Source organism: Geotrypetes seraphini, chromosome 4 (genome assembly GCF_902459505.1).
Source record: "Geotrypetes seraphini chromosome 4, aGeoSer1.1, whole genome shotgun sequence".
In the NCBI taxonomy this organism is placed as follows: Eukaryota; Metazoa; Chordata; class Amphibia; order Gymnophiona; family Dermophiidae; genus Geotrypetes; species Geotrypetes seraphini.
This window is the reverse complement of record NC_047087.1, coordinates 173,921,350-173,944,046: the sequence shown is the minus strand read 5'-3', so window position 1 is coordinate 173,944,046 and position 22,697 is coordinate 173,921,350. Positions and strand designations below refer to the sequence as shown.

Genomic DNA, 22,697 nt, shown 5'->3' with positions numbered 1-22,697 from the left:
GGTTGTCTGTATGTGCAGTGTCAGAGCCTGTAGTGGAGGTTGGAGGTCGTCTCTGTTGTCTGGGCTTCGAGTGTAAGGGTTCCGGAGGCTGCTTTCGGTGAGCACCTATGCTAGTGCCTCGCACAGGTGCTTCGCAAAGGCGCGTGCTAAGGCGCACGCGCCTTTGACGTGCGCCTTCGACGGCACGCCGAACGGCTGCGCGCCGTTGGGGCGGTGCTTTTATTCCCTCTGTCTCCTGCTTGGTTCGGGGTGGGGGGCGGAGCAGTGCTCCCACGCTCCTCACCGGCTGTGCAGGGGTGAAGAAGAGTTGGCCCGCTTCCCTCCGAGCGGCGGCTGGATCAAAAGGCCGCGCTTCGGTGGGGCGGTGCTTTTATTCCCTCTGTCTCCTGCTTGGTTCGGGGTGGGGGGCGGAGCAGTGCTTCCACGCTCCTCACCGGCTGTGCAGGGGTGAAGAAGAGTTGGCCCGCTTCCCTCCGAGCGGCGGCTGGATCAAAAGGCCGCGCTTCGGTGGGGCGGTGCTTTTATTCCCTCTGTCTCCTGCTTGGTTCGGGGTGGGGGGCGGAGCAGTGCTCCCACGCTCCTCACCGGCTGTGCAGGGGTGAAGAAGAGTTGGCCCGCTTCCCTCCGAGCGGCGGCTGGATCAAAAGGCCGCGCTTCGGTGGGGCGGTGCTTTTATTCCCTCTGTCTCCTGCTTGGTTCGGGGTGGGGGGCGGAGCAGTGCTCCCACGCTCCTCACCGGCTGTGCAGGGGTGAAGAAGAGTTGGCCCGCTTCCCTCCGAGCGGCGGCTGGATCAAAAGGCCGCGCTTCGGTGGGGCGGTGCTTTTATTCCCTCTGTCTCCTGCTTGGTTCGGGGTGGGGGGCGGAGCAGTGCTCCCACGCTCCTCACCGGCTGTGCAGGGGTGAAGAAGAGTTGGCCCGCTTCCCTCCGAGCGGCGGCTGGATCAAAAGGCCGCGCTTCGGTGGATGTCTGGGAGAGTGGGGAACAGCTTCCGCCTTACGACTGACGAAACCCCTTCGTATGCAGCCCATGATTTGTCTTGCCTTGGACGAAGCCTGCTCCACTTGATTGGCAGACTTCATGTCCTCACTGACGATTACCCCCAAGTCTCATTCTGCTACCGTTTTTGCTAGGATTTCGCCATTAAGGGTATAAGACTTGCATGGATTCTGGCTGCCCAGGTGCATAACTTTGCATTTTTTGGCATTGAAGTTGAGTTGCCATGTCCTAGACCATCGCTTCAGTAGGAATAGGTCGTGCATCATGTTGTCGGGCACTGAATCTTCGTCTGTTGTGCATTTGCCCACTACATTACTCAGTTTGGCGTCATCGGCGAATAATGTTATTTTACCTCGAAGCCCTTCTGCCAATTCTTTTATAAAGATGTTGAATAGGATTGGGCCCAAGACTGAGCCCTGTGGTACTCCACTAATCACCTCCATCATTTCGGAGGGGGTGCCGTTCACCACCACCCTTTGGAGCCTACCTCCAAGCCAGCTCCCAACCCATTTCGTCAATGTGTTACCTAATCCTATAGAACTCATCTTGCTCAGTAACCTGCGGTGTGGTACGCTATCGAATGCTTTGCTAAAGTCCAGGTACACGATGTCCAGGGACTCCCCAATATCCAGCTTCCCCGTTACCCAGTCAAAGAAGCTGATCAGGTTGGATTGGCAGGATCTCCCCTTAGTAAATCCATGTTGTCGGGGATCCCGTAGATTCTCCTCATCCAGGATCTTGTCTAATTGGTGTTTGATTAGAGTTTCCATTAGTTTGCTCACTATCGATGTTAGACTCACTGGTCTGTAGTTTGCTGTCTCCATCTTTGAGCCTTTCTTGTGGAGTGGAATGACGTTAGCCATCCTCCAGTCCAACGGGACACTGGCTGTACTAAGGGAGAGGTTGAAGAGCGCGGACAGTGGCTCCGCCAAGACATCACTCAGCTCCCTAAGCACCCTGGGGTGCAGGATGTCCGGCCCCATTGCTTTGTTAACCTTGAGCTTTGACAGCTCACCGTAGACACTGCTGGGCGTAAACTCAAAGTTACTAAACGGGTCAACTGAGCCAACCCTTGTCTGTAGCTGAGGGCCGAGCCCTGGCGCTTCTCGGGTGAAGACTGAGCAGAAGTATTCATTTAATAGTTGGGCTTTTTCCAAATCCTTTTCCACATAGTCTCCGTCTGGTTTCCTAAGACGTACAATCCCGCCTGAGTTTTTTCTTCTATCACTCATATACCTGAAGAAGGATTTATCTCCCTTCTGGATGTTCTTTGCTAGAGACTCCTCCATGAGGAATTTAGCCTCCCTGATTGCTGTTTTGACGGCTTTTAATTTGGCCAGGTAGTCTGCTCTAGAGTCCTGCTTCCCTGATTGTTTGTAAGAGATGAATGCTTTTTTCTTCTCCTTGATCAGGTCTGAGATCTCCGCAGTAAACCACTGTGGCTTATTGTTCCTTCGCCATTTACTTACTGATTTTACATAGCGGTTTGTTGCTTCTTGTATGGTTGCTTTCAAAGTCGACCACATGTCTTCCACGTTATCGGTTTCTTCTTGGCTTTGTAGCGCCTGATGAACGAAGTCTCCCATTTCTTTGAAATTTGTGTCCTTGAATTTGAGGACTTTGGTTAGTGTAGTAGATTTAGTGAAACCTTTCCTGATATTGAACCATACCATGTTGTGGTCACTGGAGGCCAATGTGTCGCCCACCGAGACCTCTGTGACACTTTCTCCATTGGTAAGTATCAGGTCCAGTATTGCCTGATCCCTTGTCGGTTCCAACACCAGTTGCCTGAGGCTTGCTCCTTTCATAGAGTTTAATAGCCTCCTGCTGCTGCCGGAAGCAGAGGTAAGTGTAACCCAATCCACATCAGGCATGTTGAAGTCACCTAGCAATACTGTGTCCCCACACAAGGTGATATTTTCTATATCTTCGATTATTTCCATATCCAGGTCATCCTGTTGTCTTGGGGGTCTGTAAATTACGCCAAGATACAAGCATTTGTCCTTTCCTCTGGCCAAATTAACCCAAAGGGATTCCCCAGTATACTGGACATCTGAGATTCTCATGACCTGAGATTCTCGTGTTGTGATCTTTATCTCTGCTAGTGCGTTTCTACTTTATTACAGGTTCAAGCTGGCTAGAAAACGATTTTATTTTTTCCTGCCTAACCCTAGAAACAGGTTTCTTTGAGCTGGCCTCAACAGGCACAGGGGCTTCCCTGTGACAATATGGACACGGTAAAATTGATTATCTGTAATGGGTATTTGTTGATTATAACAACGCAGTATCCAGCATACATGAATAATACCAATGGAAACTATTCCTCGGTATTCACAGTGAACTTCTACACACTGCTGGACCCACAGCCTTTCTCTTATTTGTTAGGCATTGCCCTGGTTACACTTACTGTAGCTATCTCCTCTGCAGCTGTTTGTCCTGTAGGACAGGTCCCTTACACATTCAGGCTTCTAAAGTTTTCCTGAGCTAAGCTCTTTTGAGCAGTAGTGCTATAGTAGTACTATAGAAATAAGTAGTAGTAGTTCTAGGACCTTGAATCAGACTATCAAGTTAGGAGATAAACTAGAATTGTATTCAGAAAGTACTTGTATATGTGGAGGGACAAAATCAAAACAAACGTTTAAGTCCAGATGTATGGCGCTAGACGCCCAAAGTCAGCAGTTGGAAAATGCCCATTTTAGAAAAATACGTCTAGAATATTTTTTTGTGAAAATCGTCTATCTGGACATCCAGACTATTGTTCGTCGAGACTGCCAGAACATCTATCTTTATACCACATTTTCGACTAGAATTTTGTCTAAGTCCCAAATGCCCAGAACAAGACTATTTGGACATGGGAGGGGCCAGTCTTGTAATGGACTAGCTACCCAGACATGGCAACAGAGCAGTGGGGCACCTTAGAAGACACTTGTGAACTTCACAAAAAGGGTGTCACATAAATATCTCAAAAAGGCCAAAAAACTATACCAAAAAATATATAAATGGATACCAATATACGTAACAATACAACTATGAAAAATTGGTATCTCACATGAAAATCACTCCTGGAATGCCCCTGGGGATAATGCACGTGTGTACAAGAGTGTGAATACACCCTAACTCAAATGAAAAAAACCTTAATTAAATTAGATTAAATTAAATGGATCAAAGGGATCAATCAGTACGGGCCCGATGCCCTTATTTCAACCATTGGCCCCAGGCGGAGTTTATACAGTGATAAACACTTAGAAATAAATCTAAATAAACCCAGCCTCTAAACCCAGAGGCTGGGTTTATTTAGATTTATTTCTAAGTGTTTATCACTGTATAAACTCCGCCTGGGGCCAATGGTTGAAATAAGGGCATCGGGCCCGTACTGATTGATCCCTTTGATCCATTTAATTTAATCTAATTTAATTAAGGTTTTTTTCATTTGAGTTAGGGTGTATTCACACTCTTGTACACACGTGCATTATCCCCAGGGGCATTCCAGGAGTGATTTTCATGTGAGATATCAATTTTTCATAGACATAAATATCTCACCAGATCTCTCTTATAGGTTATAGTGAGCCCCCCAAAACCCACTATATCTACAACCCTAATAGCCCTTATGGCTGCAGGTGAAACCTATATGGCAGTAGAGTAGGGTTTGGGGGGTGCACATGTTCCACCATAAATGTAATGGTTAAAGTGGCTTATGGACCTGGGTCCTCCTCTCTATGGTTCACTAGCCCATCCCTCAGGCTATTTAAGACACTTGTGTGCAGCTCTACTAAGCTTTCCTATACCAGGTGCTGATGTTCTGGAGAAGGTAAGTACTTTTTTATTCCAATCTTTGTAGGAGCGTGAGGGGGTCAGTGAACAGTGAGGGAGTGTGTGGGGGTCTTTACTTTGTCTCTGCAGTGGTTATCTGGTCACTTTGGATACCTTTTTGGCACTTATACCTGTTTTTATAAAGTCTAACTCATAAGGTTTAAGTTTCATCCAGAATGTCTAGTAAAACTTTTGATTATCCCTACAGGATGATTAAGTCTAGGTCGGCCCCCATCCTGCCCACATACTGCCCTAACCACTCCTCCAGATATACCCCTTTTAGCTCTGGGCTCACAGTGGGATTCAGAGGCCTAAAAAGTCCCGCAACATGTCCAGAAAATCGGTTTGATTATTGGCACTTGGACGACCTGTCTTTTAGGTTGTCCAAGTGCTGACTTGGGCGGGTTTTTAGTTGTATTTAAGTTTTGATTATGAGTCCCATACCATGTTAGGCTAGGCTGGGAGTCATCCCTAAGAAGAGAGCACTGACAGTGATACATAAAGAACCAGAGACACATAAAGAGACTTTATTAGTGCTGGACTAAAGCCTATGAAGTAAACAGGTGCACATATTGAGCCATAACAACAAAGTATTTGCTTACATACAAACCCTACATGTATGACTCATCACTGTCATGTGTGACAGATCCAAGTCCTAACCTCAATTATGTTACCACAGCAGGCTTCTCAGATGTTTTTATTAGAGGTGAACTCATATCACATTGTGCTTGAAGTGATGCATAAGGGTTATGTGCTCAAACTAGCACAACCTCTTTCCCTTGCTGCTTTGGAGTCCCACTGTCATTGCCCTCAAAAAATATGGGTGGTCTGGAGCACAATTACTGCATCTCGGCTCAACATAGAGTACCTTTTGATGCCAATAACTCACACAAAGATAATGAATTTTCATAAAAATAATATTTATTCAATTTATTATAAAAATTTAACTTGAGGTTAAAATTAGAATTAAGATGACAATTAATTATATGCATTACATGCATTTCAGAAACCATAACCCCATAATTATTCTGTGTATGAGAGGGGATTCTTTCACAGGAACTAAATGATCCCTGTGGAGAGAACTTCTCCCCAGAACCAAAGCTGGGGACTTGCTTATATATTATTACAATGACTGGTGACATGTCACTTTAGCTCATTACTTAGCTAGCACATTATCTTAGAAGGCGGAACTATTTCAAACAAAGAAATTCCTTAGGATTTGAACAGGCTTAAAGAAAAAGTTTACAAGGTATAAAGTTAAGTATATTTCTAAGATATTCTAAATATGTATTTAGAATTACATAAAATCATATGATAATGTGTACTCTTAAAAGAAAAAGTCCTTAGCACCAATATCTTAATAAACTACCAGTTTACCAAAAGAATACGAAACTTGTTTTTAGAAAGAAAGGATATCTTTTCCTTAACCAGTACTTTTTTTATATAGGCTAGCATGTCGTTCTACAGTCTTAAAGAACGAATCAAAAAGCTCTTTTTTACCAAGGTAATTTTCTGTAGAAAAATGACAGTTTGTCATAGAATCGAAAAACAGGTTTCTATAACACAACTCAAGTGTTTTCATAAATTTAAATAATGAGAGGAAAAGGTTTCAGAACTCCTGTGCTTTCAATGAATAATCATATGAATAGCTTGTGCAGGTCAGGTTTTCACTCTTCGACCAAAAAACCTCTCACTGTCTTATAAATCTTTTTTTTGTTAAATTTTCAATTTTTAAAATAACATTAATAATAAATATGAAAAAGCGCTTATCTTAAAATTTCATTGTAAAGTGCAATTGTGCCATGTGCAATATAGTTTAGCCTGACGGGTCCTGTTTCACCAAAGAATAATGGCTTCCTCGGAAGTCTTTGAAAACTATAAAAAAATATAAGTTTTGTTGTATACAATATAACTCTCAAATTGTTAAAGTATAAACTTTAAACAATGTAGTACTCACTGTTTACAGTTCTAACGCTGACTTCCAAAAATGGTGCCAGTGTCTTTAGGACGCCAGACATGCACATTAAAAACTAATGATGAACATGTCAAAAACAACTGTGATTGGAGAATCACTTATTCTCACAACCCACACTTTGCAGCGTATACGCTGCTTTCAAATGATAGCACTAATGGGTTGTAAACCACCAAAATTGCATACTGATAACAAAAACACTAAGGGCTCCTTTTTACTAAGCCGCGTTAGGGCTTTAATGCGCAGAATAGCACGCGCTACATTGCCGCACACGCTAGACCTTAATGTCAGCATTGAGCTGGCGTTCGTTCTAGAAGCGTAGCGCGTGGTAATTTCCTGCGTGCACTAAAAACGCTAGCGCACCTTAGTAAAAGGAGCCCTAATTGTGACATTATTATTTACAGAATAGATTTTTTCATTCAAAAGATGTTATTCAAAAAAATATATTCCAAAGAATGGACATTGGCATTCAAAAGATGTAATTCTCAAAAATGTTATTCAAACAAATGTTCAAAAAATATATATTATATTTTAAAAAAAATGTTTTTCAACCGATGTTCATATTTAAACCATTCGGTTTCAGTGATTGAAGTTTAAATATCCATCTTGCCTCTCGCTGTAATAATTTCTTCTGACGATCACCTCCCCTGTTATTTATTGGTTCTTTATCGATACACGGACATATAAGTTGATTAAATTGATGATTCATTTCTTTACAATGTTCAACCAGAGGTGCATTCAAGATGTTCCATTTTAAACTAGATTTATGTTCACTCATTCTGATTTGAAAAGCTCTAATAGACTTGCCCACATACAATTTTCTGCAGGGACATAAAATGACATAAACAATAAAATTTGAATCACAAGTCAAAAAATGAGTGATCTTGGATATTTTGTTGTCTATAGGATTTTGAAATTCTTTATCCTGCATTGTTAAAGCACATATACTGCATTTCACACATTTTAAAAAACCCGATGGGAGAACCTTTTGGTCATCTAAGACCTTCGTACTGATTACTGCTGGACTCAAAATCTCTTTTAAATTTCTCTCTCTCGTAAAAGCTATCCTTAATGCAGTTTCTTCAAACAGTGGATTAGTCTGAAGGATCTTCCAATTTTTTTCTCACAATGGATGCCGGTGCATACCCATTGGCATTATATTTCATGACATAAGTCAGAACATTGGCTTCATTGTTCTTATTGCTCCCCTCAAACAAAAGATCTCTATTAAGATATTTGGCGCGTTTAAATGCACGTCATACTATAGTGTCAGGGTACCCTCACTCTTTCAATTTCTGAGATAACATTCTTGCTTGGGATTTAAACTTTTGCATGGATGAACAGTTTCTCTTCAGACGTAGAAACTGTGAAAACGGGAGATTGTTCCTCAGCTTAACAGGATGACAACGAGCACAGAACACAAAGCAAGTCTGATGAAGACGAATGTGCCGATTTAGTGATTCAGCCATACAAAACAATTGGCTGGTGGTAGGCACATTCTGAAGTCTTTGCTAAGATATATAAGTGGAGGGGCATAATAATGAAAAAAAACATCTAAGTCCCCTTTTGGCCTAAGTCCCTAGATGCAGAAAGCAGGTAGCAGGGAAATGTCCATTCTAAAAAAAAAGTCCAAAATGAAGGTTTTTGGTTTTTTTTGAGAATGGCCTACTTCTACATTCATAACATAACATAACACCATACTTCTTTACCGCGTAACCATGAGTTCTATGCGATTTACAAAAGATTAATCGCCTAGACCACCACTACATCTATCCATAAGACACATTCCCAACCCAAACGCCCAAAACAAGACCTTGTTTTTGACAGACGCCGGTTACAGAATCCTGCTTTTAGGCAAAGGATTGGCTCCTTCTTCGCCTGAAAGGTCTTGGTTTGGGCGTTTGAGACTTTGGCAATTTTTGGGTTGAGAATGTGTCTTATGGATAGACGTAGTGGTGGTTTGGGTGATTAAACTAGTGAACATAGAGGTAGGCCATTCTCAAAAATAACCTCATTTTGGACTTTTTTTGAGAATGGACTTTTCTCTGCTGCCTGCTTTCTGCATCTAGGGACTTAGGCCAAAAGGGGACTTAGATGGTTTTTTAAATTATTATGCCCCTCCACTTATATCATAGCAAAGACTTCAGAATGTGCCTACCACCAGCCAATTGTTTTGTATGGCTGAATCACTCAATCGGCATATTCGTCTTCATCAGACTTGCTTTATGCTCTGTGCTCGTTGTATATAAATTTCATTTCTTTAGTAACTCTCCAGACCAGCATAGGTTAATCTTACAAGCGGGTTATATCTCATCAAGACCAGCAGGTGGAGACTGAAACAAAACCCATCTCCAGTGGTAGAGCTGTTGGAACTTGTTTAGGAATTTTTGTCCCCTTTTTGGTGCTGGATTAAGCTTGGGTGGACCCTGTTTGGGGGGCTGTCCGGCCTTGGGGTTGTCAAACCCGGTGTGTCTCGAGCGGGGTCCCTCCCCCCTTTCTTCCACCTCCCCAACATTTTTTTAGAGGTGCCTGAACGGTAAGCCTTACCCCCTGGTGGTAAGGCATACTGTTTAGAGCAGTGGTTCCCAACCCTGTCTTGGAGGAACACCAGGCCAATTGGGTTTTCAGGCTAGCCCTAATGAATATGCATGAAGCAAATTTGCATGCCTATCACTTCCATCATATGCAAATCTCTCTCATGCATATTCATTAGGGCTAGCCTGAAAACCCAATTGGCCTGGTGTTCCTCCAGGACAGGGTTGGGAATCACTGGTTTAGAGAGCCAAGTGGAGTCTGTTCTGTGAAAAAAAAAAATCCTGAGGCAGTCCCGGTTTGAAGGGTTGCATTCCCTTTCAATATGCTTTAAATTACTGTATTTTTTTAACTAACCTGTACTTTTCTTTCAGCTAGGTCGCATATGGAGCAATTGAGCATTTCTCAGGGGGAGAGGTGCACAATTTGGTCCAGACGCTAGGCACTCGCGGCCGGTGCAATGGAGAAGCCTTGTCAGCAGCTGGTGCCAGCGTCCAGGGCTCCCCGCCACTAGTGCCTCGCGAGCCAGCCCAGCTTTGCAGGGAAGCCCGATCTTTTCCTGCTGTCCACAGAGGGATTTCCTCAGCCGCTGCCGGTGTAGCTGGGGATTTCCTGTCAGCTGTTTTTTCTCTTAGATGATGCTGGCTTTTGCCTGCTTTAGCGGCTGGGACAGTTCAGTCTTCTCAGCCGCTAAAGACTCTGGAGGGGCTATTTTTGGCATTTTTTTTGCTGTTTTTCCTCAGATAGCCCCTCCATCTTGCATTTAGCCTCAGGTGCCTTCTCCCTGTTTTGACATAACAGGAACAGGTTACAGCTGGGTCCCCTGCTGGGGCAGGGAGTCCCATGGGGCTGCCGGGGTTTTTTTTTCCCCCTCATTTTCTTTTTGCTTTGTGTAAAGCCTATTTTCTGGTAGCCAGGGATCCTACTTGTGTCCAGGGGGTCTCGGGAATTTATTCCTTCCACACCCCCTGATGTTTTGACCCCTTAATTATTTTCGTGTCCCCCTCCTCCTTCCTCGTCCAGGTGCCTGTGTATGGCCTTGGACGAGGAATTGTTTGAGGAGAGTTTTAACTAATGCATGAAGACCTGGACCCTTAGGGACACCTCCAGGATCCTCTCGAGGGGACTGCCACTGGTACAGGGGACTTGTTTTTTTTTCTGTATACCAGCGAGGAGGCATTTGAGGTGCACCTTTTTCAGAGGGACAAGCTCTCATATCTGATTCAGCAGATCTCCTCGGTGTTGCGCTTTGAGGAGGTGCCACCTGCGACCCCGAGTGTGGAAGACCCTCTTTGGGGGATTTCCTCTGCTTCCCACTCTTGTCCAGTATATACAGGTTTTTCTGGATATTATCCTGGCGCAGTGGACTTCGCCATAGGCATCTTTTCGGTTTGCACGCTCCTTGGCTTGTTTGTGTCCTGGTGGGGTATAGGACTACCTTAAAGTCGCCAGTGATGGACGCAGTGGTCTCAGCTATTAATACGCGGCATACTGTGCCCGTCGAGGGCAGTTCTGTCTTAACAGACTCTGAGGAGCATAAGTTGGAGACCATTCTTAAACAGAATTTTGATGTCTGCCTTGGGGGTCCAGGCAGCTATTTGTGCGGGACTGGTGACTCAGGCCGTGTTTCGGTGGGCTGAGCGGGTCCTTGACAGTGAGTCTGATGGTCAGGAGGTAGCAAAGATTTAAATGGCTGCCTCTTTCCTCTCAGACACCCTCTATGACTTCTTGCGGATGTCATTTAAATCCATGGCTGCGCGTTGGATCTTCTGTCTTCGGACTTTGTCGACGGATGCGATGTCCATCACTAATCTCTCTAAATTTTCTTTTTTGTGGGTCCTTTTTGTTTTCCAGAGGTTTTGGACAAGTTAGTTAAAACTCTGACGGACTCTAAAGTGCCCTGCCTGCCAGAAGACAGTGCTTGCCAGGCTGTTCAAGGTGGCACTGCTCAGGGGAGTCTGCGAGATTTTCGCAGGTACTGCCCTGAGCATGGGACTGCTCCCTACTAGAGAGCTGCACGGGAACGGGGACGACGGGAATCCCGCAGGACCCGCGGGCATCCCGCGGGTTCCCCCTTTGGGTCACGGGAATCCCGTGGGGACGCCCCTAGGGTCGCGGGGATCCCGTGGGGACGCCCCCTAGGGTCGCGGGGATCCCGTGGGGACGCCTCCGAGGGTTGCGGGGTTCCTGCGGGGCTGGATGTACTCAGTCGCGCGGCTCTTCTCTCTACCTTCTCTGCTTGCAGCACAGAGCCGAACGAAAGTCTTCCCGACGTCAGCGCTGACGTCGGAGGGGAGGGAGGGCTTAAAGCTTAAAGCCCTCCCTCCCTCCGACGTCAGCGCTGACGTCGGGAAGACTTCCGTTCGGCTCTGTGCTGCAAGCAGAGAAGGTAGAGAGAAGAGCCGCGCGACTGAGTCAGGAAGACTTCCGTTTGGCTCTGTGCTGCAGGCAGTGCAGGTAAGGAGGAGAGTAGCCTCGCGGTTCGAGTGGCTACCAAGGGACGGGGCGGTCCGCCCCGCCCCGGTTGCAGCACAGCCGGCCAGGTCCCCTTACTTTTGTGGCACTTCCCCGACCGACCGACAACAGCCCCGGTCCGACAATCCTCCCTGCCCTGTAGCCGCGAATCTAAATTATCTTCTTACAGCAGCTGTAATAAGGTAATTTAGATTCGCAGTTAAGGGCAGGGAGGTTTGTCGGACCGGGGCTGTTGTCAGTCGGTCGGGGAAGTGCCACAAAAGTAAGGGGACCTGGCCGGCTGTGTTGCACCCGGGGCGGTAGAGAAGGAGGGGGGGAGAAGGACGCTGAAAGCACTTGAAGACAGAGGAGGGAGAAGGACGCTGAAAGCACATGGGGGAATACAAAGGGGTGGAGAAGGACGCTGAAAGGCCATGGGAAGGGGGGGGAAGGACTCTGAAAGCACTTGTGGAAGACAGAGGGGGGAGAAGGATGCTGAAAGCACATGGGGAAGACAAAGGGGTGGAGAAGGATGCTGAAAGGACATGGGGAAGATAAAGGGGTGGAGAAGGACGCTGAAAGGCCATGGGAAGGGCGGGGGGGGGGAAAGGACTCTGAAAGCACTTGTGGAAGACAGAGGGGGGAGAAGGATGCTGAAAGCACAAGGGGAAGACAAAGGGGTGGAGAAGGACGCTGAAAGGACATGGGGAAGACGGGGGGGGGGTGGAGAAGGACGCTGAAAGGCCATGGGGAAGACAGAGAGGGAGAAGGACGCTGAAAGCACATGTGGAAGACAGAGGGGGGAGAAGGACGCTGACAGGACATGGGGAAGATGGGGGGAGAAGGACGCTGAAAGGAAATGGGGAAGAGAGAGTAGGGAGAAGACGCTGGCAGGGAAGAAGACAGATGCCAGACTATGGGGGGAACGGAGAGAAGAAGATGGGTGCCAGACCAATTTGGAAGGGGGAAGAAAGGGAGAGGCACAGTAACAGAGCAAATGGAAGATGCAGAAGGAAGAGAGACAGTGGATGGAAGGAATTGAATGAGAACATGAGGAAAGCAGAAACCAGGCAACAAAGGTAGGAAAAGAATTATATTTCTTTTTTTTTATTTTGCTTCAGGATAAAGTAGTATATTAGTTGTGTTGATAAAAATTTATAAACATTAGAGGCTCTGGTAGAAACCCATTTGCAAAGTATGTATTCTTCCCAATTAATATTTTCAAATTAATAAAGTCTTTTTGCTTATTTGTAAATGGTTTCTACCAGAGCCTTTAATTCAGTAGCATAATTAAATGAAATAACTATTTCTGAAGTTTATATGGACGGGCGGGGACGGAGGGGATTCCTCGCGGGGACGGGTGGGGACGGAGGGGATTCCTCGCGGGGACAGGTGGGGACGGAGGAATTCCTCACGGGGACGGGTGGGGACGGGTGGGATTCCTCACGGGGACGGGTGGGGACGGGTGGGACTTTGGCGGGGACGGATGGGATTTCTGTCCCCGCGCAACTCTCTACTCCCTACCCGACCTCTGATTTTGCCAGGGGTTGTTTCTTTCAATGAATGCAGTCCTGTCGGACCCGTTAGGAGGCTGAGAATCCCTCCGAAGGTTCCCCCGCTGTCTGTTCTTCCCAATGACACTGTGCCTGCACCCCCTCTGGTTCCGGTGGGTGCTCAGCTGGAGGTGATTCAGGACGGTTCTGCTCTGCAATTTGCCCATTTCCTGCCAGATCATTTTCTAGCTTCTCCTTATCAGGCAATGTGGAATAAGCAGGTTTTTCGCCAGATCCTTAAAAGATTGCTAGATCTCTAAGTTGTTATTCTGGTTCCCTCTCAGGCATGTTGAACTGGCAGGTACTCGATTTACTTTGTGGTGCCCAAGAAAGTGGGGTCTTTTCGGCCCATCTTAGATTTGAAGGGGGTCTACAGGGCTCTCAGAGTTCTGTCTTCTCACTTGGAGACACTGCGATATGTGATTTTGGCAGTTCAGCCAGGGGAGTATTTAGCCTCTCTTGACTTGACAGAGGCCTCTTTGCATGTTCCAATCTGGGCTTCCAATCAGTGTTTCCTTCATTTTGCGATCTTGGGTCAGCAGTATCAGTTCTGTGCGCTTCCTTTTGAATTGGCCATGGCTGCACAGAAGTTCACCAAGGTTCTGGTGGTTGTCGAGGTGGCCTTGCGGACAGAAGGCATTCTGGTGCTTCCCTACCTGGACGACTGACTGATTTCGCACAAAGTTGTTCCAGGAGAGCACCTGGGCTCGGGTGGTGTAGTTCCTACAATCGCTGAGATGGGTTGTCAACCTTGCCAAGAGCTGGTTGGCCCCCTCGCAGCACCTGGAGTATCTTAAGAACATAAGAAATCGCCTCCGCTGGGTCAGACCAGAGGTCCATCGTGCCCAGCAGTCCATTCCCTCGGTGGCCCATCAGGCCCATGACCTGTAATGTGATCCTTCTCTAAGCCCTTTGATCCCTTTTATCCTTCTATCCATACTCTATCTAAAACCTATCTCTACCTCTATCTGTATCTCTCAATCCCCCTATCGTTCAGGAATTTATCTAATCCTTCTTTGAACCCCCGTAGTGTACTCTGTCCTATCACAACCTCCGGAAGTGCATTCCAGGAGTCCACCACCCTCTGTGTAAAAAAGAACTTCCTAGCATTGGTTCTAAAATTGTCCCCTTTCAGCTTCTCTGAGTGCCCCCTTGTGCTTGTGGTTCCCAATAGTCTGAAGAACCTATCCCTTTATACCTTCTCTATGCCAAGTTTCCAAGTTTATTAGTTTTTAATATCCCGACCATCAAACAAATGTCTGGCCGGTTAACAATAAAATATAAAAGGGAGATTAAAAATAGTAGAAAATGTATAAAAATATCTAAGTTGAACATAAATAACAAAGACTAGACAAACTAGAAAGTGAGGGTAATAGGGGAGGAGGGGGAAAAGTTACATTATTTAGATGAAAAGGAGAAAGTGGGGTGGGGATAGAACGTAGGGGTTAAGGGCACATTGTACTAGCAAATACTTGCTGAAGAAAGAAGGAAGTAATAAAAGATAAAGAAAGGAAGAAAGAGAGAAAAAGAGAGAAAAAAAAAAATAGAAAAAGGAAGAAAGATGAGGATCTAGGTTAGGTTGAATGCGTCCTGAAATAAGAAAGTCTTTAGATTAGTCTTGAATTTGGCTAATTGTTGTTCGTTGCGGAGGAATTGTGGCAGAGAGTTCCATAATGTAGGGGCGGTTACTGCAAAATTTGTTTTACGGGTATAGTAGAAGTCTTTTAGGGAAGGGATGAAGAGAAGTTTTTGATCAGATGATCTTAAAGTTCGAGGGGAACAATGTGGTATAAGGAGTTTGTCAAGAAATGAAGGTTGATGAGAAAGTTTGATTTTAAAAGAAAGTAAGATGATTTTATAGGTGATGCGGTGGGTAATAGGGAGCCAATGAGCTTCTTTTAGAAGCGGAGTGACATGGTCGAATCTACCTTTTTTGTAAATAAGTTTTATTGCAGTATTTTGTATTAATTGTAGACGTCGTAGTTCTTTTTGGGGGAGGCCGTTGAGAAGAGAGTTACAATAATCTAAATGGGAAATTGCTAAAGAATGGATTAGAATGTTAATTGAGATATGTGGACTCTGATTAGTCATTTATGTGGAATTATTATATATAATTTAATATAATTATTTTCTTTTTCAATTGTTAATTTCTTTAGATTGTTGTTAAACAATTTGTGAAAATTATAAATAAATAAATTTTAAAAAAAAATGTTAATTGAGTCGGTATCAAGGATAGAAATTAGTGATCGAATGATTCGGAGTTTAAAGAAGCAGACTTTTACAACTGAACTGATATGATCATGGAAAGCAAGATCTCTATCAAAGATGACACCTAGTAGTTTAATTTTAGTTTCCATGTGTAGTGGAATAGATTTAATAGAGATTGTTCCCAATAAAGATTCAGATGTTTTGATTGGAAGTAGGAGCCCACGGGATTTATCAATATTGAGTGAGAGTTTAAGTAGAGCCAGTCATTTATGTTGTCCAATTTATTGTTTATGTCTTTTATGTCTGAGATGTTGAAAGTATTGATTGGGTGGAGGAGTTGTATATCGTCTGCATAGGCAAAGATTGTAAATCCTATAGATTGTGCTAATGTAAGAAGAGGAGAGAGGAATATATTAAATAGTAGTGGAGATAGAATTGAACCTTGTGGTACTCCGAAGGTTTGTGATATGGTTGAAGAAGTTTCATTTTTTACATGGACTTTAGAGCTACGTTCGTGAAAGTATGATATAAACCAGGAAAGTGCAGAGCCTGTAATACCGCAGTCTTTTAGTCTAGTAATAAGAAGAGGGTGGTCAATAGTGTTAAAGGCTGCGGACAAGTCGAGAGAGATTAGAATAACGGATTTTTGGTGGTCATGGTAGTATTGTATAGTTGAGGTGAGGCCTAGTAGTGATAATTCTGTGGAATGTGAAGAGCGAAAGCCTGTTTGACATGGATGTAAAGCATGGGTTTTTTCAAGGAATTCTGTCAGTTGAGAATGGATGATTTTTTCAGTAAGTTTGGAAATTAAAGGTAGATTGGCAATAGGGTGATAGTTTTTGGGGAGAGAAGAATCTGAGTTGTATTGTTTGAGTTTTGGAAAGACGAGAGCTGTTTTCCAAGCAGTAGGTACTAGGCTGTCAGAAAAAGACTTGGAAATCATTTCCCAAATGAATGGGCCGAAGAAAGAATAGAATTTTTTAAGAAGCAAAGGGGGAAAGCTCTCTAAGATATTATTGGGGGAATTTAAAGATTGTAAGATGAGAAATAGATGTGCTAGAGAAGGCATTTTGAAGTTAGAACAAGAGCTGAAAGGTAGTTGAGTTGAATCATTGAGAGTTTGGAAAGAAAAGATGGGTAGTGCAGGTCCGAGGTGTGATCTGATGTCTTTGATTTTTGTATCAAAGAACCGAGAGAGTTCGTCTGCGGATGGTAAAGTTGAGATAGGTAAGTTTTGTGGGTTTTTTTGAATATTTTGAGAGTGATTGAGCAAGACTGAAGAGAGTAGAGGAGTTACGGGTGGAAGAAATGAGCTTAGAGTAATATTCTTTTTTAGTTTGTTGAATGGTTGTTTTATAGTGAGTGGCTATGCCTTTCATGATCTTGAAAGTCTCTATCATGTCTCCTCTGAGTCTCCGCTTCTCGAGGGAGAAGATCCCAGCCTTCCCAACCTGTCTGCGTATGAAAGATTTTCCATACCTTTTATCATTTTCGTCGCTCTTCTCTAGACCCTTTCAAGTATCGCCATGTCCTTCTTGAGGTATGGTGACCAATACTGGACACAGTACTCCAGATGCGGGCGCACCATCGCATGATACAGCGGCATGATGACCTCCGTCCTGGTTGTAATGCCCTTCCTAATAATACCCAACATTCTGTTTGCTTTCTTGGAGACTGCTGCACATTGTGCCGTTGATTTCATTGTAGTATCTACCAGCACACCCAAGTCTTTTTCAAGGTTACTATCTTCTAGCACTGATCCCCCCATTTTGTAGCTGAACATTGGGGGTTTTTTCCCAAATGCATGACCTTGCATTTCTCTATATTAAAGCGCATTTGCCATTTACTTGCCCACTCTTCTAGTTTGTTTAGGTCCCTTTGTAGGTCTTCACATTCTTCCATGGTTCTAACCCTGCTGCAGAGTTTGGTGTCATCCGCAAATTTTATAACTTCACACTTCGTCCCCACTTCTAGGTCGTTTATAAATACATTGAACAGCAGCGGTCCGAGCACCGACCCCTGGGGAACACCACTCGTGACCTTCCGCCAGTCCGAGTAGTGGCCCTTCACTCCAACCCGTTGCTTTCTGCCTGCCAACCAGTGTTTAATCCACCTGTGTACGTCCCCTTCCACCCGTGGTTCCACAGCTTCCTAAGAAGCCGCTCGTGGGATACCGTGTTAAAGGCTTTTTGGAAGTCGAGATAGATGATGTCTATGGGTTCTCCTTTGTCCATCTGGCTGTTTATCCCTTCAAAGAAGTGCAGTAGGTTCGTTTGGCACGATCTTCCCTTGCAGAAGCTGTGCTGGCTCGCCTTCAGTTGTCCATTTTTTTCTATGTGCTCATAGATGGTGTCCTTTATCAGTGCCTCCATCATCTTACCTGGGACTGAAGTCAGGCTTACTGGCCTGGAGTTCCCCAGGTCACCCCTCGATCCCTTTTTAAAGATAGGTGTGACATTTGCTATTTTCCAGTCCTCTGGGATCTCCCCAGTTTTCAAGGACAAGTTACAAATTTGTCGGAGAGTTTCCGCTATTTCATTCCTTAGCTCTTTTAGAACCCTTGGGTGGATTCCATCCAGGCCTGGTGATTTGTCGCTTTTTAGTCTGTCTATCTGTTGGAGGACCTCGTCATGGCTTATCTCTATATGCGCCAGTTTTTCCTCTTGATCTCCACTTATGATCTCTTTGGGTTCTGGTACATTTAAGAACATAAGAACATAAGAATTTGCCTCCACTGGGTCAGACCAGAGGTCCATCCTGCCCAGCGGTCCGCTCCCGCGGCGGCCCATCAGGTCCGCGACCCGTGAAGTGGTTTCTGACCACTTCTATAACCTACCTCAAGTTCTATCTGTACCCCTCTACATTTGATGTGTCCTCGCTCGTGAAGACCGACGAGAAGAACTTGTTTAACCTGTCGGCTACCTCTTTTTCCTCCTTTACCACCTCCTTCCTGTCTCCATCATCCAACGGTCCTACTTCCTCCCTCGCCGGTTGCTTCCCCTTGACGTAACTGAAGAACGTTTTGAAGTTTCTGAATTCCTCAGCCAGCCTCTCCTCGTATTCTCTCTTTGCATTCCTAACCACTCGGTGACAGTTTTTCTGATGCTTTTTGTGTTCTTTCCGGTTTTCCTCGGTTTGGTTCTTTTTCCATTTTCGGAACGATTTTTTTAAATCTCCTATCACCCTCTTTACTTCTGTCGCTATCCATACCGGGTCTTTTGTTCGATTTCTTTTACACCCTTTCCTAAACCTGGGAATGTACAGGTTTTGTGCTTCCAGCACCGTGTCCTTGAATAGAGACCAGGCTTTCTCTATGGTTTCCATCCATTTTGAGCAATTTTTGAGTTTCTTTTTCACCACTGCTCTCATAGCGTCATAGTTCCCTTTCCTGAAGTTGAGTGTCGTCGCTGCAGTTCTCTTCACTTCGGATGTTCCTACCTCTAATTTGTACCGGATCATGTTGTGATCGCTGTTTCCTAGTGGTCCTACTACTGCCACTTCCTTTGCAGGTCCCCCTAGCCCGTTTAGGATTAGGTCGAGAGTGGCATTCCCTCGCGTTGATTCTTTATCAAGCTGTTCCATGAAGCAGTCTCCCACAGCCTCCAGGAATTCTGTTTCCCTCGCACAGCTTGAGTTCCCAATGCTCCAGTCTATCCCGGGGTAGTTGAAATCCCCCATCACCAGTACACTTCCGCTTTTGCATTCCCTCCTCAATTCTGCTTCCAGTTCTTTGTCGTTTGCTTCCGTTTGTCCAGGTGGGCGATAGTACAGTCCCAATTTTATGTCAGCTCCATTTCTTCCTGGTAATTTAACTCATAATGATTCCAGTTCTTCCGCCCTTGCTGCCGTATACAATCTGGTCGAGTGAATGGTGTTTTTTTATATAGAGTGCTATTCCTCCACCCTTCTTGTGGGTTCTGTCTCTCCTATAGAGATTTTACCCGGGCAATACTACGTCCCATTTGTTGTCCTCAGTCCACCATGTTTCTGTAATTCCTATAATGTCCAGGTCCTCATTTTTGGCTTTGACTTCCAGTTCTCCCATTTTGGCCCTTAGACTCCTTGCATTTGCTTATAAGCAGTTTAAGTCCTGATTTTTTCCCTTCCTCGCTGTTCTGTCTTGTGAATTTTTCCTCTTGCCATCCCCCTTGCGGGCTTCCAGCCCCTGAATTCCGTTTTGTTCTTCCTCTCCCAGTGTTTCGTCTTTTTCGTCCTCAGCCTGTTTCCTCAATTTCACCTGTTCCCCTAACTCCTGCTCTATGCTCTTCTTTTTGTTTTCTAGTTCCATTTGACCCTTGGACTCCTGTGTGATGTCATTTGTTTCTTCCCAGCATTGTTCCCACTCAGCATCTTCATTGAATACTGTTGTCCGAAACGTCGACGTCCGGTCGATTTTCGGCTTTCCCCTTCTTCTTAGTTTAAAGCCTTCTCTATTTCTTTCTTGACATTGTTCGACAGCAGTCTCGTTCCTGCCGTGCTCAGGTGTAGTCCGTCCCTCTTGTAAAGCTTGTTCTTCCCCAAAAAAGTCGTCCAGTTCTTCACAAAGTGGAGTGGTTGTGTTCGACACTTCATTGGGGAAGGTCTTTCCTCCCAGAGACCTGGGTAAACAATTTGCAATCTCAGATTCGCCTGCTTATGGCATCCCGATGTCCTTGGGCACAGGATTTTCTCCAAGTCCTGGGGTCGATGGTGGCTTCCCTCAGCATGGTGAGGTGGACTCAGGCCCACATGCATCTTCTTCAGTATGTTCTGCTTCGGAGGCACAGTCTATTTCTCTCTGTTCCTCTGTGGGGCTTGACTCGCTGCAGTCTTCGTTGGTGGCTCCAGACCTCCCATATTGTTCAAGGGACAAGTCTAGATTAGCTACAATGGATGGTGCTTCTCACGGATGTCAGTCTCCTTGATTGGGGAGCTCTGTGTCTAGGTCACTCAGCTCAGAGCACCTGGTCCACGGAGGAGGCGTCTTGGTCGATCAATTTTCTGGAGCTCAGAGCCTGCTGTCTTGCGCTCTTAACCTTCCACTCCTTCTTGACTGGCAAGTCGGTCTGGATTCTGTCGGACAATACCACGGCGGTGGCTAATGTCAATCGTCAGGGGGACACCAAGAGCACTCAGGTGGCGCAGGAGGCGGCCCTGCTCATGTCTGGGCAGAGTCTCAGCTTCAGGTCATCTCGGCCTCCCATATAGCTGGAATGGAGAATGTTCAAGTGGACTTCCTCAGTCATCATGTGCTAGCTCCCAGAGAGTGGTGTCTAAGCCACGTGGCCTTTCAGTTGATAATGCAGTCTTGGGGTCAGCCCCTCATGGACCTGATGGCCAAGAGTGTCAATGCCAAAACACCCCGCTTCTTCAGTTGTCACAGAGACGGTCAGGCAGAGGGCCTGGATTCTCTGGTTCAACCATGGCCAACAGAGGGGCTGTTGTATGAATTCCCTCGGTTGCCATTATTGGGCAGAGTTTTACTCCGCATTGTTTGTCACCCAGGCCTGGTGGTTTTGATGGCTTCAGATTGGCCCCGACATCCGTGGTATGCGTATCTGATGCAGCTTCTGGTGTCGGATCCTCTTCCTCTGCCTCTTTCACCAGATATTCTGACTCAGGGCCCCATTCCCCTGTTCGATATGGCTCCCTTTTTTGTCTTACAGCTTGGCTCTTGAAAGGGAACACCTAGGTAGGACGGGGTATTCAGATAAAGTGATCTCCTCTCTCTTGGGGTCCCGTAGACTTTCCACTTCTTGGGCTTATGTGCAGGTTTGGCGTATATTCGAGGAGTGGTGTATGGTGTGGGGAGTGGTCTATTCTTCTTTTAAAATTATTTTATTTATATTCATTTACATTTATCATCAAGCATTACAATCTTGAAAAAAAATCTGAATATACAAAAAAGAAAAAGTTAACATAAATACACTAAAGTGTATATTGGAAATACAATCAGCTATTTAGTTCACAAAATTTGGAATCAAGAAAGGAAATAAATTTCAATAAAGTGAACAAATATTCAAAAATAGAGTAAAGGCTGATAGACAGGTCATTCCTCAATGGACTAAACCAACCCTTCTTTTGGCCCTAAAAAATCTAATAACTGTTTAGGCTCAAAGAAAAGAAAATTTTTGTTTTGATAAGAAATAAAACATTTTGCTGGAAATTTTTGCAGAAAAATAGCCCCAAGGCCAGGATTCTAGGCCACAAGGCCAAGAACTCCTTTCTATGCCTCTGGGTTTTCTGAGCTAAGTCTGGAAAAATTCTAACATTTGAGCCCAAAAATTTATCATTTATATGATGGAAATATAAACGTAAAACATATTCCCTATCACTTTCTAAGGCTAAAGTCAACAAAAGAGTGGTTCTATCTGTAACCACCTCAAGAGAACTTTCTAGAAATAAAGACAATTCAACATTGTCTTTAGAGTTTTCCTTAGGAGTTGACTCCCCTTGAGGTCTCCTAATATCCAAGTAATAAGCCCTAACAATTGGAGGTAAGTTTTCCAATGAGATGGCTAGGACTTCTCGGAAGTATTTTCTCACCATCTCCACTGGAGAGATGATGGGGCATTCAGGAAAGTTCAAAAATCTTATTTTTCCTGAGTGAGTTTTCAAAGTTCTCCAACTTGTCGGAAATAAATGATCTTTCCTTAACCATTTCCGATTGGATTTCCTTCAAACTTTCTTCTTTTTTCTCCAATTTCTCACTTAATTTAGCTAGTTGCACTCCTTGCTGTTCCACCTTGGAATAAATAGTTCCATAATCAGTTTTAATAGTTGAAAGACTCAATTTAAGGTTGGCGTCCATTACAGATATGGCCTGCCACAGTGCTTCCATATCAATTTTTTCCGGTCTTTTCAATTCCCTGAAGCTAATGTTGTTCCCTCCAGAAGCTCCTCTCACCTCTGCTTCACTGGTAGTGGGGGTTAGTTGAACTACCGCTCCAACACCTTCCTGCTGGGTTTCCAGTGTTGGCGTCCCTCCTCTGCTGGAGTCCAGATTTCCCTCATTGGGCTGCTGAGTTCCTGCAGCTCCCTGCACTACCAGATTTCTGGGTTGGAGGGGATTCTGCTCCGGGCTCAGAATCGTCTGGGCAGCTCCAATGCTGAGGTCTCCTGAGAACTCCGGGCTCACCTCTGAAGTAGAGTGGGTCAACACGGCTGAGCGGGCAAAGGCAGCTGAAATTG

General features: G+C 45.0%; 1 protein-coding gene across 6 annotated transcripts in view; it reads left to right on the top strand.

Annotated features, from left to right (window-relative positions):
• HYDIN (HYDIN axonemal central pair apparatus protein) overlaps positions 1 to 22,697 on the top strand; it is a 1,718,235-nt gene that overhangs the window by 1,514,357 nt on the left and 181,181 nt on the right. The window lies entirely within an intron of this gene.